Source organism: Ambystoma mexicanum, chromosome 12, assembly GCF_040938575.1.
Source record: "Ambystoma mexicanum isolate Mex_15411 chromosome 12, UKY_AmexF1_1, whole genome shotgun sequence".
Classification (NCBI taxonomy): Eukaryota; Metazoa; Chordata; class Amphibia; order Caudata; family Ambystomatidae; genus Ambystoma; species Ambystoma mexicanum.
Window position 1 is genome coordinate 1,039,762,669 of NC_090936.1, and position 16,021 is coordinate 1,039,778,689.

At 47.4% G+C, this 16,021-nt stretch overlaps 1 protein-coding gene across 1 annotated transcript in view; it reads right to left on the bottom strand.

Moving 5' to 3' along the window:
* Positions 1-16,021, bottom strand: part of FSCN3 (fascin actin-bundling protein 3) — a 476,374-nt gene that overhangs the window by 326,969 nt on the left and 133,384 nt on the right. The gene's annotated exons all lie outside the window — the stretch shown is intronic.

Below are 16,021 nucleotides of genomic sequence, written 5' to 3' on the forward strand. Positions count from 1 at the left end.
GTTAGACATCCCTTTGTTCCCTTTTAGTTTACTTTAGGCAGGGAAATCCTCATTAGGATAGGGATAGTGAGGTGCTCATTTAACCTGTTATATTTAATAAAATGGCAGAAGTTAAAAACTCTTTACAAAGTTGTCTGCCTCACATTTCGGCCGCTCCCTCACATTTAGTGTCAGTGTGGGATCGGAATCAGTTGATACAAACTGGGGATCTAACGTATATATGACTGATTTTGATCTAAGAGAAAATGAATCAGAAGAAGACTGGTATAGTCATACGCTCTCCCTTTTTAAAACACAGGCTTCCGCTAAGGTCCACAGTTCAGAAATCTCCCTTGTTACGCAGGAGTTGGATTCTAATTCTTTTTCCATTAAGGGGACAGGGCGACAGAGACATTTCCGGTAATCAGTGGTCTCTTAAAATGAATATCAGACTGAACATTTTTAAACTCTCAGGACAAGCTATTTACCCAAGAAGACAACTAATAGAAGGGAATATATATCATCTATGTTTCCCTCAGCACAATATTATCACCAGTAAGGATAAACAGATGGTTTCCTTAATGTTGGAAGTGGAGTTTCCCAGATATATATGTATGCGTATATTGTACCTGACCAAGATTCAAGATATACCCCCTAATCTCCAATGGTGAAGGTGATGGTTTTAAATCTTTCAACAACTCCATGCGATATCCTTAGAGGAGACAGGGTTGGGAAATTAATATATGATGTCGCCTGGGAATCCTGGAAGCCTGAGAGAGTTAAACATTCGACAGGTCCATTTAAATTTAAGGTTATTGAAACTAGATATGGGCTAGGAAAACAAAAGGAAGGAATAAAAGAGATCTGTATTGCTTGGAATTAGTTTCCCCTAGTAAGGGGAGGGAGAACTTGCCCGCACCTTGAGCCCTTGGGCAGAGATCCAGCAAGCAGTTGAGGGGAATCAGAGGTTGAAGAAAATGGTGAGGGAAGAGCTAAAATCCAGCAATGCTGTGAGAGTAAATCAATGGTCAACAAGGACTGTAGGTTATCCAACACTGATAGTTTTTCTCCTCCTGAGAATTATAAGGTGCTTTCAGCAGGCCTAAAGACACCCCAAACAATAAAGGTTGAATGTTCTGAAGATAGTGCTTTTCCAGAATTTTGAGATTTAAAATGTGTGTTGAGTGATGATTCTAAGGACTTGGGTTGTTTACGACACAGAAGTTTTAAGCATCCCGTCTGTAGAAATACTTCCCAGTTCTTTCATGCATTGCATGATGAATGGAGTGGAGAAGAGTGTCAAATTTCAGAGGAAGGGATAAATCCTACAGGTCCATCCCAAAGTGAGTACCAAGATAAACCCAATTTAATCTTGGGTACTAGTGAAAAAAATAGTTAGCGGCTCTCTTTAGTTTTGGCATGAAAAAACATTTGGGCCCAATTAGACACAGGAAGCAGGGGTTCAGCAGTACAAGCTAACATTCTTCCACCACACTGGGAACGTGTGGGAAAAAAGTTCATAAATTGTATTCACGGACAAACTGAGGGACACCCCTTGACTAGACTTGATGTTACTATTTTGGGAAAATCTATGTTGATATTAGTGGCAGAAATATCTGACCTTCCTACCCCTATGATCTTGGGTAGTGAGTTGCCCCCCTTTGATGAGTGGGTTTTCCAAATAGCACAACTAAATACAAAGTCTTTAAACAAGTTGATCAACAAGAACATATATTTGTTTCTTACTCTCCTCATAATTTCTGGGCCCAAGAAGAGGTTATTACGGAAACCCAGTCTGGATTTGGGGAACATGTGAAACCACTAAAATTGCGGGGGGGGGTCTAAGGTGAAAGCGAGAAAAAAGCCGGGACCGGGAGGTCAGGTCTTTAGGGAAAGGGTATGTGATGAATCCTATGGATCCCTCACTGAAACCCTGCCTAAAGTATCCTCCTGGGTGGGCAGAGAAAGGCAGACGTTTCCTGATCCTGACCTTAGGGTTGGTGTACAGTGGGAGAATCATCCGGGTGGAGAAAAGGGTCAAGAAATTGAGAGTTACCTAGGGGATGAGAAAAGTTATTTAACCTCTTTTCAAGATGACATCCTACCAATACTACCGTACGTAATGGCTTGTTGTCAGCATAATTCTATTGTTCCACAAGTAGACCAGCTGAATGGGAACAAATTCAGCCATGAATCTTGTGGTGTTAAAAGTAACAAACATCCTGTTATAACCCAAGAAATGCATGCAGGTATAAATCCCCCTAGCTCCCATAAACCTAATAAGAGGAAGTTGTATAATAATGGAAGTTTTAAGGGCAAAGAACAAGATTTCTCTTCTCAAACCTGCTTTTGACTGGCTCTTGTAATATCCCTTTGTTAAATGGAGAAAGTGGAAATCAAGTTCGCAATGTTGACAAAGCTAAGAAAACAAGCTTTTTCATTAGGGACTTCAAGTCCCATAATACCGTCGGGACGAGGAAGAGGGATGCGGAGGAACAAAGAGGTAGATGTGGTCAGCTAATTAACGAGAATAACCTACGCCTGAGGTACAATGGGAGGCATAAAAGGCCCCTTATGGTGCAGATAATGAAGAAAAAGCAGATGAAGGAGAAGTAGGAGAAGTGCAGGCCGTGTGTGCTGTGGGAGGCAGGAGTAGAGGAGCCAGAAGACGCCGGGTCCGTTATGAGTCCTGAGAGGGTATGTGCCTCGATCATCCCAAACTGCAGAGGTCGCACAGCGGGAAGCGCGGGGAAGAAATGCTTACCCAGGCAAACTAGATTGTGCAGAAGGAAGCAGGCGTAATGTGAGCAGGGTTGCACCAGAGACCCTCGGGAGTCAGTGAGACTCCAAATTTGTGTGGCAGAAGCAGCGGCGACCAAAGAAAGAGGGTGCGCCTGGTCGGGAGAAGCCACAGTTTCAGCAGTCCTGCGAACACATGGAGGAGCACCTGGAAGTGACTTACCTGGTGAGTCTAAGCCAAGCGAGTGACTCTGTGGTGCTCCAGTGCAGAATAAGCAACGTTATGCGTAGCAAACTGCTCTTAATGTACAAAAACAATCTAATAGGCATCACGAATACTGAACTTTTGCAAACTTACAAAGGCAAGCTAATACATCTTACGAATACCAAACTATTGCAAGTTTCCAATGGACAGCTAATAAATCTCACAAAGACTGAACTTTCGCATTTTCCAAAGGCAAGCTAATAAACCTTATGAATACCGAACTGTTGCAGACTTGCAAAAGTGGCTGATATTAAACCAAACGAAGTCTTAAAAAGAACGTGTGAATTTGGGCAAACACCAACAACCTGATGGGGAGGCCTTATTAGAAACCCAGGAATACCACCAATTGTCACTGTTCGCCCGACCTGGAGATTGTGGAAGAGGTGGTGCATACGGTGCCATTGAAGTCCCTCCACGTTACACACTGAAGCGTCCTCTGCGGTCTAGTCTTTCCCAACATGGCGCACCAGTTTTTACTTTATTACTTTGCTCGGGGTACGCGCCAAGCGTTGCAACCTGGTTACCTCTTCTTTGGGTAAGATGCTGTATTCGCTGGATAAGCGCTCTACTTTCTATCTCTTCCCCTCCTCTGATGTGCCTTCATTTTCCTCTCTCTCTTTTTCTGTCCCAATTCCTCGGAATGCTTCCTCCTCCAAACGCTTTGGATTTTCTTTCTCCTTTCCATTATACTTGGCTGGAGTATTTCTACGTCCCCGATTTCAGCTCATTGGGGGGGGGCCTGGTCCTTTTGCTGCTATTTGTTTATTCTGTACTCTTTCCAACGTGTACTGCCAGAAGGGTTTCACTTCACTAATCAGAGTAAGTTTCTGTTGTACTCACCTTCACAACACCTTTCTGACTCTGGATGTTTGACTCTGGAGCTACTGTATTGTCCTTTGGTGTGGCTCTCTGTACCGTCAGATCCACGGATCTTCTTATCGAACTTGCGATGGTGGGCGGGCCTTTGAGTCTGCCGTCCCCGGGTGGTGGCCCATGATGTGGGTGTGGGTCTATTCACAACTACTTGGAGGTGGGCAGTGTGGGTGGGGGAAGGTTATATATTGGTTACTGTCGGGTAGCTGGAGAGAGTGGGGAGTGGAGGGAGGCTAGGGGTATGTTGGGGTTTATTATTTCAAAACAGTTCACGTCTCAAGTACACAGTTTGTTGCAAGGTAGTGCAGCATGCAGTACATGGTGGCAGAGCGGGCCCGTCTGAAACAATGCAGGGATTATGGCTAGCTGCAAGAATATAAGATGAAATGTGCGTGGGTTGTTAAGCCCACGCACATTCCAGCTTGTAATCTTGCAAGGTGATCCAATACTGTGAGAGGCACTGAGCTAAGGTGGTCTGCAGGGCACACTCTTGATGCTCTGATCTCTTCTGACCTTCCCCTCTCTGTCCCTCTCTCCACTCCTCTCTCCTGTAGTGATCACTTTCTCCTATCCTCCCACCTCCCCTTCCCTACCCCACAGGCAAAGCCACCCTCATCACTGCCACCCTCCTTCTCGGTCATCCGACCAATGAAGCGCATGTCAGTTGAGGCTTTTGCTGCCACCTTCTCGCCCCCCCCCCCTTCGGCTGACTCGCACCCTGACACAGCCATCTCCACACTTCACTCTGCTATATCTGATACTCTTGATATCCTTGCCCCTGTCATGAGAATCCGCCTGAAGCCCAAAGCCAAATGTAACTCCTGGTATGACTCGGATCTCGTCACCCTTAAATGCAAGTGCAGGGTGGCAGAGAGGAAATGGCGTGCTTCATGTGCATCCTCTGACAAACTGGCCTGCCGCCTACTCCAAAGGCAATACCGGCTCTTCGTTCTCACCAAGAAGAGAGCCCTTATCCAAGCCCGCATCTCTGCGGCATCTAATAATTCGGCCAAACTCTTTAAAATCTGCAAGGAGCTGGCCAACCCTGCTGCAGTCTCTACCGCTCCTGTCCCCTCCCAGGCCCTCTGCACGGCACTGGCCTCTCACTTCATTTCAAAAACTCAGGACATCCTGTCCTCACTCTCCTCCTATCACCTCCCACCCTCAATTCCCTGCTCTTCCTCTGGCCCTTCTGCAGCCACCTCTCCTCCCTCCTTCTCTGCCTTTCCCCTTTTTTCTGCTGACGAGGTTTCGAGACAAGTCCGATCTATGAAAGTCTTGTCAAAACAGGTCCCCCCATGCTCCTCCATAACCATCAAGGACCACATCGACTCCTTGGCTCCTGCCCTGGCTGACTTCTGCAATCACTCCTTTGCCTCTGGAGTCTTCCCATCCCCCCTCAAGCACTCCCTTGTGCACCCCCTTCTTAAGAAACCCTTCTCCGACCCCTCCTGCCCGGCTAACTATCGCCCAATCTCTATCACTCCCTTCCTGGGTAAGCTCCTGGAGAAACTGGCCATCTCCCAGCTTAATCTCCATGCTGAATCTGTTGGTAGTCTTCACGACCATCAGTCTGGCTTCAGAGCTGCCAGAAGCACGGAAACTGCTCTCCTGAACATCCGTGAGGACCTGCTCTCGAACCTTGACTCAAACACTCCTTGTGTTCTCATTTTGCTTGATCTCTCCTCTGCCTTTGATACTGTCAACCATACCATCCTGCTCAATCGTCTCCGTGATAACCTGGGTATCACTGGTCAGGATCTGGCGTGGCGGTCCTCTTTCCTCTCCAATCGACCCTCCCAGGTCCAACTGGGGTCCTTCCTCTCTGACATCTTTTTCTCTACCTGTGGTGTCCCCCAGGGATCTAACCTCTCTCCCTGGCTGTTCAACCAGTACTTGGCACTTCTTGCCCACCGCATCGCTGCTCTCTGCGCCAATTTTCAGTGCTATGCGGATGATACCCAGCTCATTTTAAGGCTACCCTCGGCTTCCTCTTCTCCTTCCCTCATCTCTGACTGTCTTTCTGCTATCCAGGAATGGTGTGCCGCCAATGACCTCTGGCCTAATGCCAGTAAGACTGAGATTCTACTCAGGCACACCCAATCCCTCCTTCCCTGCAGCTCTCTGGCCGGCCTCTCTTGGCCCTCTTCCTGCTCCTACCTTGAAGGCTAAAAACCTTCGGGTCATATTTGACTCCACACTCTCTTTCTCTCATCACATATCTGATGTCTCTAAGAAGTCACACTACCAGCTTCACCTCCTCAGAGGTATCCTTCCTTTCCTCTCCTTCCCCCAGAAGCTCACTGTCTCTAGAGCCCTGGTTCTCTCAAAGCTGGACTACTGTAACAGCCTCTATCTGAATCTGCCTGCCTCTACTCTCTGCCCTTTGCAACTCATCCTGAACAGGACTGCGAGACTTGTCCTTGGCCTCAAGCCCAGGGACCGTATCTCTCCAGGACTGAAATCGCTACACTGGCTCCCAGTGGCTGCAAGGATTAAGTACAAAACCCTCTGCATTGTCCACAAGGCCTTCTGGTGCCTCGGGCCAAAATACCTTCAACTCTCTCTTCCTAAATATCTTCCTTCTCGAGCTCTTCGCTCATCCACCACCAACTCCCTCAGGGTCAGCCGCTTCTCCAAGCAACAAGTTGGGGGTAGATCTCTCTCCGCTGCAGGGGCCTCCCTCTGGAACAGCCTTCCTGCCTCCCTGAAACTTGAAGAGATCTATCTCCAGTTCCGGAAGCACCTCAAAACCTTCCTCTTTGCCTCAGCTTTCTCTCCCCTCTCCCCTGTTAATATTACTGAAACTGCACTAAATCTGCATCAGGGCCACTCACCTACCCCGGTCCGTGGCCCTGCCACTCTCCCCTGCACTGCCTACCTGGCAACCCCTGCACTGTGGGACTGTCTCTGTATCCCTACAGCCCCTCCTCCCAGCACTTGTCTGCACTTATCTTGCACTTGCCACCAGCTGGCCCTTATTTTTTTCTTTTTCTACTAAACCTGTACTGCATTTCTCCTCCCCCTTTCCCCCTTGCACTTTTCCCTTCCCCCCCACCCTGCACTTGCACGATCTGAATGACACCTGGCCTAGTAGGATCGTTGTCTGTCTCCCCTTGTTCCCCCCGCCTCGTTGCGCCTTGAAACACTTGTGTATAGGCGCGTTATAAATGCCATATCATATCATCATATCATATCCTCTTACAAGAAACTCACCTAGTCGGTAGGGGTAATGAGGGAGTTGGGAGGTCCTGGGGGGAGTGCAAATATTACGCATCCTACTACACGTACTCGGCAGGGGCCATGATATTTATACACAAGTAACTTTTTGCACTAAGGAAACAGTAATTGACCCAGCAGGGTGCTGTGTGATTGTCTCGGGGTGTTGGGGTTCCACATTGATGACGTTTGTCAACATTTATGGTCCGAACGTGGATGAACCTTCATTCTTTGAGTCCCTGCTATCCCTGCTATCCAAATGCCACAAATACTTATACACCAATATTATATGGGAGGGGGACCTCAACCTTTCTCTAGACTCAGAGAAAGACAGAACAGCAGGGGGTTCTCGCCTGCGATCTAGAGCAGCGTGGACGGTGCAGAGATGTATGGCAGAGTTGGAGCTAGGAGATGTGTGGTGGCTGCTCCGGCCGTAGGGCAGAGTATATACGTTTCACTCAAAGGTCCACAACACCTCTTCGCGTATAGACTATATGTTAGCGAGCCTGCCCCTTATACGCAGGACGATAGACTGTACTCTCCTCCCCAGAACACGATCCGACCACTCACCTGTCCTCTGGTCATTGGATCCAGGTGATAAGACAATCCCCCTTCCCTTCTGGAGGTTCAAATCGGCAGCCCTGCTTGACATAGTATTCAAGAGTGAAGTGCTTAGCCTAATCAAGCTATGCTTCCAGGAGAATTTAGGAACGGTCCCTAAGATGAGTTCCACGTGGGAGGGATTCAAGGTGGTACTGCGGGGAGGATGTCTATCACTGGAGCTGGGAATGCTGAAGACAACACGTAGACAACTTTGTGAGACTAAGCTGGAAATCAAGCGTTATGAGAGCAGGAATGAGGTGGGGAGGACGCTGCCTGCAGGACTGGCCTCAGGGATGCACTGGATTGCTTTAACATCTTGGCAGACCGAGAGGTTAAATACGTAGCACGTCCGGAAATAGCTTGTCGATACGGAGAGGAGGGTAGACCGAGCAGGCAGCTTGCAGCAATGATTAGTGTTGTGATTGGCTATTCTTCCTGTGTATTCATCCTGCCTGGATGAGGTATATAGGCCGTGATGTCACATGTGGAATGTTTGCTGTAAGCCTGGAACGTTTGGGTCTGAATACAGTTCCACCCTAGGTAGTTGGGTTATGTGAGCCTGGATGGTGAGTGCCTTGTGAATACCTCCTAATCTCCTGATGAACCTGACTACATGTGATGTAACTGAAGAATCTGAATAAAGCAACTGAAGATTAACTGACAATTTGACAGTGTATCCTTTCAAGTATAAATGCATAAGAACCTGTCATAACAATTAGACACGAAAGGGGGGCCACGGTCATCGCCGCTGTGAGAAACGAAATCAGCGAGGTGGTCGTAAAACCAGACGCTATCCTAGACATCTTCTTCCGAATATTATAAGCTTATATCCATGTCTAGGAGGAAAATTCCAACTGCTGAGCTGGTGCAATAAGTGTGAGAGGTGTCTCTGCCTGCACTGCAATGCGAGGCAGCTGAAGTTCTTCAAAAGCCTATTACACACAACAATATCCTGCTCGCTATATGTGCCCTCCCTTCGACTAAGGCACCTGGTACAGATGGAATCACGGCCGAGTTCTATGAGGAGCTAGGCCCTGAGGTAACTTAGCACTTGCTGTCTGTCTGGGAGGAGGCGATGAAGGTAGGTCAACTCCCCTCGACTATGCGGGAGGCAGTGATTACTCTGATACTTAAGCCAGAGAAGGACCCTTTGGAGTGCTCTTTGTATCACCCCATCTCCCTGCTGAATCTAGATACAAAAATCTTTGCTAAAGTGCTGGCGGACTGGTTGCTTCCGTATGTCTCAACCATAGTCCATGCAGACCAATCAGGCTTTATACCGGGGAGATCGACCTCTTTGAACCTGCATAGACTCTTTGCTATCCTTGCCCAGATAGACCCTAAGGAAAGCGTTTGACTCCGTTGAGTGGGCTAGCTGTTTGAGGTCTTGCGGCAGGTAGGCATCCCAGAGTATTTCTTATCGGCGGTGCGCTTGTTGTCGGCTGCAGCAAATGCACAAATCGGTCTGGACAGTAAACGGTCCAGGACCTTCCTTCTAGGCCGTGGAACTAGACAGGGCTGCCCAATGTTGCCACTGCTCTTTGCGTTGGCGATAGAACCAATGGTGGCCCGGCTGCGTAAATGACACCTTGCAAGGGGACTGGCGGTCGGTGGCACTAGGGAGTTGGTGTCACTATATGCGGATGACGCTATCCTGTATCTTAAAGACCCTGTGACTAACCTAGGACCGCTCTCGCAGGAGATAGCAGAGTTTGGGTGGGCATCTGGTCATATAATAAACTGGGCCAAATCCATCTTATTCCAACTGAATGAGAGTATGACTAAACCGGCTGACATGGGGAGGTTATAGATGGGAGCAAAAGTCGGTCATGTACCTTGGGGTGTGGGTGAGCCGCAATGCCAGGACGCTGCTGGAGGACTATCACATTAAGCATCTGAGTGTTCTGAGATCCATGGTTGATGGGCGGTGTAAACTCCCACTCTCGACGCTGGGCCAGATAGCGATTGCCAAAATGGTGATAGTCCCCAAACTCCTTTACATTTTCCAAAATATCCCTGCGTGGCAGGGTGTTGGGTACTTTGCCTAGCTGAGGGCCCAGCTGATAAGGCTGGCATGGGACCCGCAGGCCCCGCGAGTAAGCTGGGACACCCTGGTCCTCCCTTGGGAGTGTGGGTGTGTGGGGAGTTGTACTTCCTTGCTGCGCAGCTACACTTTGCATCCTACTGGAGGGCGGCAGCCCCACGTACGCATTGAGAGATGCTCGGCGAACCCCTTTACATTGCAGGGGGTCCCGATATCGCAGAAGGTGGCGGACAAATGTAAATTATACTCTGTTGCCTGCATGATTCATGCATGGAACCGGGCACTGAAATGACTACGGATCGATATCCCATTTGATCTGGGCCTTCAGATATGGAAAGGAGAGTGCCTCCCACCAGCATGTGATGAAGCTGTACTACAAGAGTGTAAGGGGGTGGGGATTGAATGCATGGCTGACTTATACCCTGGGGGAACATTTGTATCACAAGAGCAATTCCCTGTGAATATGGGAGGGGGGCTCCATTGCACACTACAATACCTTAGAATGTAGGCAGCATTTAAAACATGGTCCCTGTCGTTCCCAAACATTGCGACGACACTGAACCTGATGCAATACCTGGTTGGCTCCCCAGCTGCGTGGCGGGTGGTCTCTACACTCTATGGGCTTATTACACCCCCCAGGGAAACCTTTAAGTGCAGGTGTCAATGGGAGAAGGATGCAGGAAACCCCTTCACAGATAAACAATGGGCAATGATCTGTGAGTGTACGCACAGTGGGGCATTTAATACACGACTGCAACTGATCTTGTTCAAAACCCTACACAAGGCGTACCTGGCTCCAGCCTGCCTCCGTTTGATTAACTGCACAAGGGCGAGCAACTGCCCAAGATGCAACACTGAATCTGCTGATTTTATTCATATGTTGTGGATGTGTCCCAAACTGCTGCAGTTCTGGGAGGGGGTATGGGGCTGTTTCTGATATGCTGGGGAGAGCAATACCATGTGAAGTATGTGCTGCATTTTTGGCTGGTTGCCAGGGACTCTAAACACAACTGGAAATTGATGACATCATGTATGATAATGGCGAGGAGGTGTATTTTAATGAGATGGAATGGTGCACCCCCGCCCCCTGGGGTACATACTTGGCTTAGGGATTACATATGGCTTAGTGATGCCGACAAAGAATACAGACTATTGTGCAGCCAGCAGACTAGGCACAAGGACATTTGGGGCCCCTTTGTGTCCTATCCCATGTCTCAGGGCTCAGATTTGGAAGTAGGTGAGCTAATACCCGCTCCATGGGCAAAGGACTATAACCAGGCATAACTTCTACAAAAACCAATAGGCCAGAATGTACCCCACGACTAACGTTGCTCCCCACCCCCTGCCACTGCACACTTTTGGAGGGAGCCCGGTTGCTTATAGCTTGATACCTTACCTGTACTAGACCTCATTGTTGTACCACAAGTTGATACTGTATTGTTGAATGTCTTGTGACGTGAACCAATCAATAAAGAAAGTTTCAGGCGAAGCCCCAAAAGAGGAACCTATGCAGATCGGATCTGCTCTGGAACAGTTATCAGCAGAAAGGCGACGAAGGAGAGACCTTGGTCTCTGCATGTATTGCGGATCAGGAAGTCAACTACTGAGACAGTGCCCTGAAGTACATCCGAAGAGATCAGGAAACGAGCGACCCCGGCCTTAGAGCGGACCTCCGGTCAGGGAAGCTAGCAAGGTCCCTTGTTTTCCACCTACACCAGTACCGCTCAGCCTGATAATCACTTAATGGTCTTTCGTTTACACCTGCAGGTGATAGGAAGATCTATTGAAGCTTTCTATGTATCTATTGTTGTTTTTATATAGTGCAAAATCACCCAAAGGCCTCAGAGTGCTCACAGAGACAAATAAGGGGAACACAAAACAACATATTGATGCTAATAAGTATCATGATAGTTATGCATCTGGCTAGTTATCTCCCTCATCAAACAGGTAGGTCTTGAGTTGTTTTCTGAACACAGTAAGAGATGCACTATTCTTGACCATCTGGGGCAGTGAATTCCAAATCATAGGAGTCCAAAAGGCAAAGTTTGTGCCATCAACGCGTTTGAGAATTTGGTGAGGTTGGTGTAAATCCTGTTTGCCATTTGAGTGAATATCTCTTCTGACAGGCGCCTTCATTCATTTGTTGGCTAGATAGTTTGGGGGCACAGCCAGCTAGATATTTATAGACCAAAGCAGTACCCTTAAATTTGATCCTTTGTTGGACCGGGAGCCAATGGAACTTTCTCCTGGCTGCTGTGACTTTATCACGTCGCCAAAGTCCAGCAACTGCTCTGACTGCTCCGTTTTGTATAGTTTGCAATTGTTTAATGTTGCTCTTGGACGTGCCCATCAGGAGACTATTGCAGTAGTCTAACTTTGAGTTTATTATAGCCCCAGCAATCAAGGCAAGGTTTTGCTCAGTGAGGTAAGGGTGAAATTGCCAGATTAGATTCGAGTAAAAAGCACAGGTGGATTTCAGGTAGGATACATGTCTCTTAAAGTAGCGATGCAAATCCATGAAAATCTCAGGGTTTTTACATGGTTTAAAACCTCAATATAGGTATTATTAATTTTGAATTTTTTATATTGAACATTCAGTTGTTTTATCTTCTGGTGGGAACCCAATATCAAGAGTTTGGTTTTCCCTTCATTGACTGCGAGAGTTGGTTGCCATCCATTGTTTACCTTAAGACAGTGGAGCAGCTGGTAATTTCATGGGCGTAGTCTGGGCTAAGAAAGAACGCATTCCTCTACAAGTGCGCACTGAGAATCAAGCAGTCGAAGTGGTGGATGGCAAACCTCTTAGTTCTGGACCCATAACTCATACTTTGGTACCTTTTTATGTTCGACCACAGAAAAACTCTTTGTTTTGATCTCATTCGAGATGATCATTTCCCGGTGATATTGGGCATACCTTGGTTGAGAACACACAGCCCTCACAGTGACTGGACCGAGAACACTCTCTACTTTTGTTCTGAACATTGTGTTCTTCCTTGACACGCTATATGGAGACTGGTCCCAAATAGCCGGAGTGCACTGTATGCCCATACAGTATCAGAAGTTCAGCAAGATCTTTTTGGAAAATAACCCATAAGAGCTACTCGCTCACCGTCCTGAGGATTGCGCCATTGAACTGACACAGGATGCCTTAGTGCCTTTTGGTTGAATGTTCTCTCTGACGGTTCCCGAAAAGAAGGCCTTGAAAGAATACTTGGAAGAAAACCTTCAGAACGGACTCATCAAACCCTCTCCATAGAAGAAAGCAGTCAGTCAGGTCAGGCAGGGTCTGTGGACACGGGAGAATTGAATTATTGAAGATAAACAAAATAAGAGGGAAGGCCAGGGAAGCGGAAATGATTTTTAAAAAGTGTCTGAGGTAGGAAGGAACAGCACTTAAGCAAATAAATGTAACATTTTAATTTATACTTAACTTACCCCAAAATAACAGCGTAGCAAATCAATAGGGATTCATCATGGTGCGACTCCTCCAGTGTAGCAGCAGGGAGCTAGCCAGTTCAGTCCCACATGTTCTGCCAGACAGGCCTCTGCTGCTCTGCTCCAGGGGAGTAAGTGGACTCATTTCACGATGTGTGCACATGCACAGTGCTGCTTTGGTATCGTTTTCTGAGTTCCTCCACGTGGGTGGGGTGGGCCGTCCTCTGGCAGCAAAGCGAGATTCACTAGAGCTAAGGGAGGAGGGTCGACTCTCTATACTGAAGGCCTGACCCCTCCATCAGCTGGTGACATCACTGTGTGTCATCAACTCACCAGCCCCTCTTCAGTCTCTTGCACAGACTGGGGTGAGGGATCTGCAAATTCTGACCCCACCCCAGTCTGTATGAGGGACAGGACAGGAGGTGGGGTCAAGGGCAAAGTAAGTCTTGGGGGAATTTCTTTAACACCACCAGGGCTCAGTTTGAGCCAGCTTCTTGACTTTCTATCCCTCACCCAAGCTCAACAGCCTGACGCATGTGCAATTGAGATGGTTCATTGGCGCGTTCCCCAATGTACAGTGCAGCCACCATGTCCATGAATGACACAATTTTAATGTCACTCATGGAAAAGATGGGGAGTGGTGGAATGTTGGTGGGGCTGAGCCCTTAGCACCCCTAGTGTCCAGCCGCCACTGGTGATGAGGGAGATTACTCCAAAGGCACTCTTCACTTTTGAGTTCTTTTTTCAATTATTCTGATGAGGAAGATTACTCTTGATGCCCGTCTCACTCTTGGTCATTTTGGCACTGTTACTGTGACAATGGAGATTACCCACGATTCACTCCTATCTTGTGGTGTCTTTAGCTTTGTACTGTGACGAGGGAGATTACTCCCGATGCACTCTTCACTTGTGATGTTTTTAACACTGTTACTGTGCCGAGGGAGATTACTCCCAATGCACTCTTCGTCCTTCCCCAATCCCCTACCGGGGCTACTGTAGCTCCTTTTACCTTCCATTTGCTGTGGCCACGTTGCTGGTTCTTCCTGGAGTGTTGGGTTTGCTAGTTCCCTTCAGCTGTTCGCCTCAACTCTCTCTTTGCTCCCCGCTATGCTGCTGCGGATCCACAGGTTCTCCAGCCTCTCGGTATCAGCGCTGTTGAAGGACCACAGGGTCCACCTCCCTGAGGTCATACCATCGTTGCCCTTTCTCCAGCTTCTGCTCAGGTCAGGCCTCCCTCTGGCTTTGGAGATTTCCTCTGACCTTTTCACGGCGTCCTCTCGACTGAGGACTTCTTCAGACTTCTTCGTTCCCAGGTTTGAACTTGCCGGGGCTGACAGGCTTCATGCCGGTTTCCTCCTACAAGGAGTCCTTCCTTGCTTTTTATGTCCTGTAGCTGGGTCATCCCCAGCGGTATACAGTATTTACATCAAATCTTTTATATAGAATGAACATATATCAAATATTTTATATTGAAACATTTTATAGTGAATGTATTTAGGGGTGGGGTAAAGGATTAAATATCTTCGGGAAATGGTTGGCGTGGGTTTTTAGCGGGGGGGGGACGGGTTTTGGGGGACCCAGCGACCCAAAAAAAAGTGCATTCACTATAACATTTTTCCATATAAAATATTTGAGATATGTTCATTCAATATAAAATATGTTGGTATAAAGACATGAAACCATCCTCAGCAGAGCACTACAGTCTTTCCTTTGTGTCCATAAAGAACTTCTCCATGCCTCTTCGGGGCCACTTCTTCCCAGTACTGTCTAGAGCTGTAAAGGGATTACTTTGCATAACTCCTTCAATCTTCTTCCTCTCAGTACTTTTAGGAGATGACTTACTATTACTTTGTATGTTCCTTGCTTACTTCCTCGTCTTGGTGGATTCAAATTTTAAACAAGGTAAAGAGGGAACATTGCAGTAACAAACAGTAGTGCTCACTTGTCGGTTTTCTAAAGACCTTAGGGGTTGCATGGTCTCAAGGGTAGGGAGTTCCATCACGTAACAGGAGTCCTTATCCCCAAGAGGGGAGTCTCTCCCGCTGAAGAAGTGACGAGATCCTGTGAATCGCCACAGTGCTTATATAGCTCTTAATTCTGGGCTCCTCCCGTTTCTAAGTGCTGTAACAACAGGTATTAGCATTGCACACTTTAATTAATTAATCTTTTACAATGCTCTAATACCAGAGACCAGTATCTAAGCACAGGGTTGGCATTCGAGCCTGTGATGCTCTGCATTGCCTTGCTGCCAAGACACACGTTTTGTCCCTTACATATCCTCCTGGCCCTAAATGGCACAAGAGTTATCAACCTCAGAAGGACGAAAGGCCGACTCAGCCCTGCCACAGGATTTGAACTTTTGAAGTGCATGCTACTCCCATGTTAGAATCCAGTTCCTTACTAGTGAGCTATCCATCAGGATTAAAGTCAATTTCATTAGTCAAGGCAGGTTCACTCTTATGGCATGTGCAATAAACTAGAAAAACAATTTTCTGTAATGTGTGGTAGAAAAGTAACATTTCCCATTATCATGTCTAGAGTACATCTCGTTGAGCCACTGAATGGTAAATTATAGACAGTTTTACAAGATAGACACAGTAAATATACATGAGAAAACGTTTCATAAAGGGCCTTTTTTGATCATTCTTAAAACCTGGCTGAATTGTTATCCTCATTGAGTTAGTAGTCGATCCATATATTTTAGACATCAACCCCCCCCCCAAATGCAGCCTCTGAAACATAGTGCAACATAGTGCAAAGAGAGGCTGCTGGTTTCCTTATTTTGCCTGATGAACCACCACATCTCAGCTTCAGTAATTCCAAGCAGAAGCTCACAGTAAATGGCATAATCAAAACCCTTTGCT